This window comes from Ochotona curzoniae, unplaced genomic scaffold (assembly GCF_017591425.1).
Source record: "Ochotona curzoniae isolate NIBS_2020 unplaced genomic scaffold, NIBS_Ocur_1.0 contig_3520, whole genome shotgun sequence".
In the NCBI taxonomy this organism is placed as follows: domain Eukaryota; kingdom Metazoa; phylum Chordata; class Mammalia; order Lagomorpha; family Ochotonidae; genus Ochotona; species Ochotona curzoniae.
In genome coordinates this window covers 16,773,937-16,781,465 of record NW_024465894.1, presented here as the reverse complement: position 1 = coordinate 16,781,465, position 7,529 = coordinate 16,773,937, and positions in this window count along the sequence as shown.

The window sequence follows — 7,529 nt, the reverse complement described above, 5'->3', positions numbered from 1 at the left end:
GAGTGTATGCAAATCTGAGGGAGTCATAAAGCCTATGGGAAATGCACCTTGTGAAAAACTGCATGCATTTCAAAATTATTTTGCACCAACATTTATTTATCTTTTAAATTTTAAAAATATATATATTTGAAAGGCAGAGGAATGAGAAAGCTGTTTCTTTCATTGGTTCACTGCCTCCCCACCCAAAATGCACTCAGCAGCTGAGGTTGGGCCAGGCCTAAGCATGGATCCAGGAATTCCATCTGTGTTTCCCACACAGATTGGCAAGGGACCAAGTTCTTGAGTTATCTCAAGTTATCTGCTGTTGCTGCTAGATTGGAAGCCAATGTGGGACTTAAACCCAGGCATCTGTTAATGGGATGAAGATGTCCTAACCCATCTTTTCAATCTTTCCAAGAACTTTCTGAAGTCCCTTTCTAATAGCAATGGCAGCAACAACTGTTAATACACCTGCTCTGCGTCTGGCCGCATGCTCAACCATTCTCTCATTCTAAGAGTTCTCCTGGGACAGCTGGTGTTAACTCCCTGTGACAGTGGAAACCGAGACTCACAGGCACCAGCAGGTCCTGGCTCCTGGCAGAGCAGGAATGTTTGTAGGCCTTGTCTGGGCTTTTCTCCATCTTCCCCAGCCTAGCTCCTCCCCTCCCACGTGCCCCTCACCACCATCCTGCAGCCTGATCCTCACAGCCCAGCAGAGAGACCTGCTTTGTTCTTCTCTCCCTCCCTCAATTACCAAGGGACCAACTTGATTGTGAACATATTTTGGAAATATTTTCACTGTTGTTTTTAAAAATTTTTTCCTTTGTTTGAAAGAGTGTTACAACTTCAACCACAGTGGGGAAAAAAAGCTCTACCCCAGACTGACCAAGGCTGCGAATGTCAGACCAGAGACGACAGGATTAAATAATTCACTGACAACGGAACTGTTCCAGGTTTTGATGCCTGGAGGACTTGGGTCTTTGAGGCTGCCCTCCTAGGGTGACGTTAAGGGCCAGGGGGAGGTGCAAGTACAGGAAAGTAGATGGGGTCTTGCTTCCTGCAGGGCTGTAGATCATATTCTGAGGCCCAGGGCGTGCCTAAGAGCTGCTGAAAACGTTCTTTTGCAGTGTTTCCTAGGCAGATGAATGAATGAGGAGGGAAATTGTATTCATCCAGCAGATCCAGAATGGGAATAAAGTTGGAGCTCCAATTAGAGGCTCAGGCCAGAATCACTAAACCATTATGGGAATATGATTAAGACTCAGTATAAAGCAAGGATCGTGCCTCAGTGGTCACATGGGTCAGAGCTTAATCAGAGGTGGTTGATGTTTACATCCAAGCCTAGTCTGGGATTCGGTCTATTGATCAAGAATGGGGTCAGAGCTACACCTGGGACCAGAGCTGTGATGTGGTCTAGGATCAGGTTCAACTCTCAGTGTGTGATCAGGGCTCAGTATGTGACCAGACCAGGATTTGTCCAAGTCCTGACTCTAGCATTTCAGAGGCCAGGAGGTACTCAGTTCATTGCGTAGGCCTCAGTTTCCTCTTCTGTGGACTGGGCATAATGAGAACCCCCATCCTGAGTCTTCCTGTGGTCAGACACAAGGCCACGGGAGAAGGCAGATGGCAGAGTGTTGGGCACACATTTATGTAAACACCCTGGAGGAAACTCCAAAAAAGGCTCCTTGTGGGAAAGTCCAAATGTCACCAAGCCTCCTATTGCATCTTCTATCCTAGTTTCTCTTCCGCCTGTAAAACTAATAATAGCTGACAGTCACCCAGCGTGGCTCGCTGCCGTGTTCCCAGAACTTTAGGGACATTTAGTTCATATAATCCTCCAATAGTCCTATGAAATAGGTGTGAATCCCATCGCTGCTTTCGGGGGGTGGAGGGCAGGGAACTGAGGCAAAGATAGGGTATGTAACTTGCTTAAAGTCACAGCGAATGAGTGGGAAGCCCAGTTCCAATCCAGGTAATTTGGTTCCCAAGACTGTGTTGAACTGGGGGTCGGGAAGCTGGAGGTTGAGTTTCAGGGTTGCTTTGTGGGGCTGAAAAACAGGGTGTAATGTGTATGTAAGCCCTCAAGCCCACGGTTGACTTGTGGCCCCCAGCAGCCTGCTGGCAGACCCCACTCCCACAGGGAAACAAAAACGGCTGGAGAAGGGATTGATGGGAGGCATTCAGGCATCTCTTTAAACTTGCTTGTTTATGGAAAGAAATTTCAGCCCAGCTGCTGAGAACCTGTATTTTATGGGTAATTTTTCAATTTATTTCACACTGGCATTAAAACATACACACATATACAACAGTCTAACCCACCATAGAGGCCATGGTACCAGGGCAGAGAGGAAGTGCGAGAGGAAGAGGTTGGCTTGAAGTAGCTCCTTTGTGTGCCTACGCAGGCTCCCCGGGAGGGCAGGGGAAACCAGACAATTCAAGGGATGAGAAATGGGAGTTGTGGAAGTTTTAATTGAAAAGAAACCCAGGAGAAAGCCCCCAGTGGAAGGTAGGGTGCTCACACCTCTGTTCTGCAGGTGATGGTGCTGTGGCCTGTGGCGTGACAGTCCCTAGTGAGGACTTGCTATTCTGTCTTCCCTGCACTTTCTGAAACACTTGAAAAGACTGTCATCTCAGTTTGGGATTGATAGAAGCAATTGCTGAGACAATGATGTGTTGGTATTCAAGAAGTAAAATTTAGGAACTGGTTCCCTCCACACCCCCCAAAAAAGTGCATAAAAAGTGGGACAAGATGAGAGAGCAGCCCATGAAGACAGGGTTATCCAGTCCCACGTGGACAGCTGGGGAGCCCTGGGAGGCAGCGTGGACCACGTCTGGGCTGTACTGCCCACTGGCTTGGGGAGTTAGGGTGTTTGTCCCTCTCTGGTTGCCTCCACCCTACTGTTGAGTCCATTAGTAAGGTTTTTGTTTTGTTTTTAAACTCTGATTTTTTTCAGTGCTATAATTTCTATTTGATTCCATTTTTTTTTTACAACTTCTGTTTCATTGCTGAGATTTGGCATGCTTTTATTTGTTTCAAGAGAACTCATGATTTCTTGCCAAATCATTTTTTATGACAGTTGCTGCTTTAAAAATCCTTGTCAGTCAGCTGCAGGATCTGAATCATGTTGGTGTTAGCATCAGGAGATTCTCTTTTCTCGTTGCAGTTGTGATTATTACAGTGCCTGATATGGCAGGTGATTTTCCATTACATTTTAGGAATTTCGGATTTTGTGTCAAGAAACTTCAGGTCCTGTTAACATCTTTTGTTTTTGAGAAGAAGGACACTTCCAAATGCCTTGGGTTAAATGGAAACCAGGAACCAGGAACTTAATCCTGGTGTCCCTCACGTGTGGCCGGAACCCAGTTATTTAAGCCATTGTGATTATCCGGTTCTGCATTAGCAGGATGGTAGCTGGAATTGGGGCCAAAGCCAGGTACAGAACATGGGTAACTCTGCTACAAGACACAGTGTTTTCATTAGCATCTTACCCTCTAGGCTAAATGCCTCCCCACTTTGTGTTTTGTCTGATCTGGCAGTTTCACTGTTGAGGCATAGCAGGCAAGTTCTCATCTCTGTTTGTGGCAGCTCTGTTGTCAGAACCTTTGCAATTCTATTCTGGTCCTTTGTCCTCTGGTGCTCACAGAGCTAGTATTAGCCTGCTTCCAAAATCAAAGATAGAACAAAGACCAAAAGCAAAGATCAGTACCATTCCTGAATATACATGCAAAGTATTAGCAAGTACATTTCATGAAAAGAATGGTACCCCTTCCAAGTAGAGGCTATTCCATCAAGGAAAGACTGGGACCATATTTGAAAATCAATGAACACACACTATTGCAGCTATGGAGGAAAATGTAAATAGCTCTATTCGTAGGCAGAAAAAATATCTGACAAAATTCAGCATCCTCTCACAGTAAAAGCTCTCCCAAAAAAATGCACCAAGGAAGAACCTCCTCAACTTGATGTTAAAAAGCATTACAAAAATATCATTGTTCACATCATACTTAATGGTGAAGAACTGTCTGCCTCTCCACTAAGACTGGGAACTGAGCAGAAATCTGTCGTCACTCTTACTCAGCGTAGCAGTGGAAGTTCTAGCCAGTTACATGAGGCAGGAAAGTGAAATAAAGTACATAAACATAACAAAGAAGCCAGACTTACCATGTTTTGGAAGTAGTATAATTGCTTATGTTGAAAAAGCCAAGAAAACCTGCAGTAGTACTCCTAGAACTAATAAGGGAGTTCAATGAGGTGGCAGGATACAAAATTGGTGCACAACAATCAATGCTATCAATTGTATTTTTAGATACCAGCAATCAGCACATAGAGAAACTAAAAATACAATGCCACTTACAACGGGACACAAACAGGTGCCCATATGGAATCCCGGCACTCACAGGTGGAGTATTAGCCAATTGAGCCATTGCTCTGGACCCAAGGCACTTTTCGTATTCTTTTCAGATCCAGAACTTCAGCTGCTCTAAGACAGTGTTTCCCAAGTACTACAAGTTGATTATGGGCTCCAATAAAAACAGAGGTAAAAATTTCTCATTAAAAACATATTAACTAGAGCCAAAGTAGTGGTGTAATAGGCAAAGCCTCTGCCTGTTACAGCTATAGCATTTTATATGGGCACCCGATCAAGCCCCAGCTATTTCACTTCCCATCCAACTTCCTGATTATGGCCTAGGAAAGCAGTAGAGGCTGTCTCAAGTCCTTGGGCCCTTATACCCACATTGGAGACCCAGAGGAGGCTCTTGGCTCTTGGCTCTTGACTTTGAATCGGTTCAGCTCTGATCCTTGCAACCATTATGGGAGTGAACCAGCAGATGGAAGATCTCTGTCTCTCCTTCTCTCTATAACTCTGCCTCTCAAATAAAAAAATATATTTTTAGAAAGATGAAGAGACATATTAGAGACCAAGTGACCAAGAGGTCATATCTCAAAGTGCTATATCCAACATGGGACTTCTACCTAAAACTCTGGCAACACAATAGTGAACAAAAAGTCCAATTAAATTTTTCAAAAGATAGATAACAGACATTCGTACCCCTCACCCCCGCAAGAGGATGTGCAGAAATACAAGTGTACCATAGCAGCTTAATTTCTTAACTTGATTATGGGCAACTGGAAATAACCAGATTGTCATTCATTGGATGAGTGGCAAGGCATGGATACCATTGAACACAGCTCAGCAGGAAAAAGCAACTAACAATGCCATGAAAGCATGGGACTGGGTCTCAAGGAAATTACACAGATCGCAGAAAGTCAATCTGAAAAGTATCTGTTCTGTATGATGCCATTATATAATATCTGTGTAGCAGCATAATTACAGAGTCGGAGAACAGATTAGCAGGCCCTGAAGGATGGGGTTGCAGGGGGAGGCTGGAGCCCTAAAGGGGCTCCCTGAGGTTTTCTGGGGGTTGGTACAGTCAGAAATCTTGGTGGTGGTAACGATTATGCAAAGCTATCCTCAAGATAACAGTGCATCCCAGGAAACTTTTCAGTCTCCAATAAATCAGGACATTGAGCACCCATCCCAGTCCTTGCAGCTCTCAGGAGGAACTAAAACTTGCCCTAGAGAAAAAATAAGATCTTTTGGCCACTTGGAAGAAGAGTTTGTAGGGCTCTGAGCAGACAGAGGCAGGAGCTAGCTACTGCTTCCGTGGAGCAAGAAATGAAGATGACTAGTTTGGCCAATGGCCAGGATGTTCACCACATTCTTTTGTTTTTCCTCCTGTGGGTAGTCTGGCTACATCTCCCAGATACCCTTGTAGGTAGTTGTGGTCATATGACATTTCTGACCAATAGGATGTGGGTGGGCAAGTGCTATTCTCTCCTCAATTTATTTACTTTTATTGGAAAGGCAGATATACAGAGAGAAGGACAGACAGAGAGAAATATCTTCTGCCCACTAGTTCAATCCCTAAGTAGCTGCAACAGCTGGAGCTGAGCTGAACCAAACCCAGGAGCCAAGAGCCTCTTCCAGGTCTCCCACATGGGTGCAGGGTCCCAAGGCTTTGGGTCATCCTCTACTGCTTTCCCAGGTTACAAGAAGGAGCTGGATGGGAAGTGGAGCAGCCGGGACATGTATTGGAGTCCATATAGGATCTCAGCACACGCAAAGCGAGAATTTTGCCACTAGGCTATCACACGTGGTCTTCAGTGAGCATTTTTCAAAAAACTTATTTGTTTGAAAGATAGTGTGTGTGTGTGTGTGTGTGTGTGTGTGTGTGTGTGTAAAAGAGAGAGAAAGAGAAAGAGAGAGAATATGAGAATGAGAGAGATCATACTGTGGTTCACTCACCAAATACCGATAGCAGCCATGTGTGGGGGGCCAGGCTGAAGCCAGGAACTACAGCTGGGTCTCCTACATGGATGGCAGGATCCCAAGCACTTGAGCCATTATCCACATCCTTCCCAGATACATTAGCGGGAAGCTAGATGAAAAGTGGAGCAGTCAGGACTCAAACCAGTACTCTGGTATGGGATGCTGGTGTTGCAAGCAAAACTTAACCCACTGCACCACACAGAGCTACCACCAGAAACCCCACCCTTGCTTCTGAATGAGCTTTCACCCATGGCATATTCTCTAAGACTGACAGTGAAAGTGCAGATAGTAGCATGACTACTGATTTTATTTTATCCATGCAGACCTATGATCAAGATTAATTTATAAATTAGATACAGTTAGAGATTAGCCACAATGATAATAAAACAGAACATTTCAGACAATATGTTGGAATAAAAGCTACATGAACGCAGGCTCTCTCAAAATGTCATAATTACATCTTTTCACTTACAGAAAGCACCTTGCAGTCCTGTTTGGCTTATCCCAACAGGGTTACATGAACACAAGCACTCCAGTTTTGCAACAGTAGATCTGATAGCTATGATGGGTGCGTAGCATATGCAACACGGAGATGCTAGGCAGCAGGCTGCCCCAGGGGACAGAGTGACAGTGAAATTTCATCCCACCACACAGAAGGGGGTGCACTATCCAATGGAAGAATTTTGATTGCTTTCTAGGATTTCCCGTTGTAATATTTTCAGATCACTGTTGACCACAGGTGCCTGAAACCCTGAGAAGAAGTGGGTGCTAGTGTACAGCAGAGAGCAGACTGTAAGCTGGGGGGGTGGGACCCTGAGACCCTGGTCCCACAGGGAAAGGTCTGCTGAGCAGGAACGTGTGATGTGAACTTGGCACATCCCCATCTATCTGTGACAGTGTCCCGTGATTGCGACCCCACAACGAATCAGGGAATCGGCGAGTGCTCACTCATGTCATTCACTGCACAAATATTTATTCATCACATTATGTGTCCGGCACACAGGGATAACACTGAAAACTCTCCTTGTGAAACTTGGCAAATAAGCAGGTAACAAACAGTTCTCCAGAGAATAAGCTGGGTACAGGATTAAAACTATGGGTGTTCTGCTTTTTTTTTTTTAAGGGATTTATGTGTTTATTTGAAAGGCAGAATTACTGAGAGTCAGAGACAAAGAGAGATCCCAACCACTGGTTCACTCCCCAAATACCCACACAGCC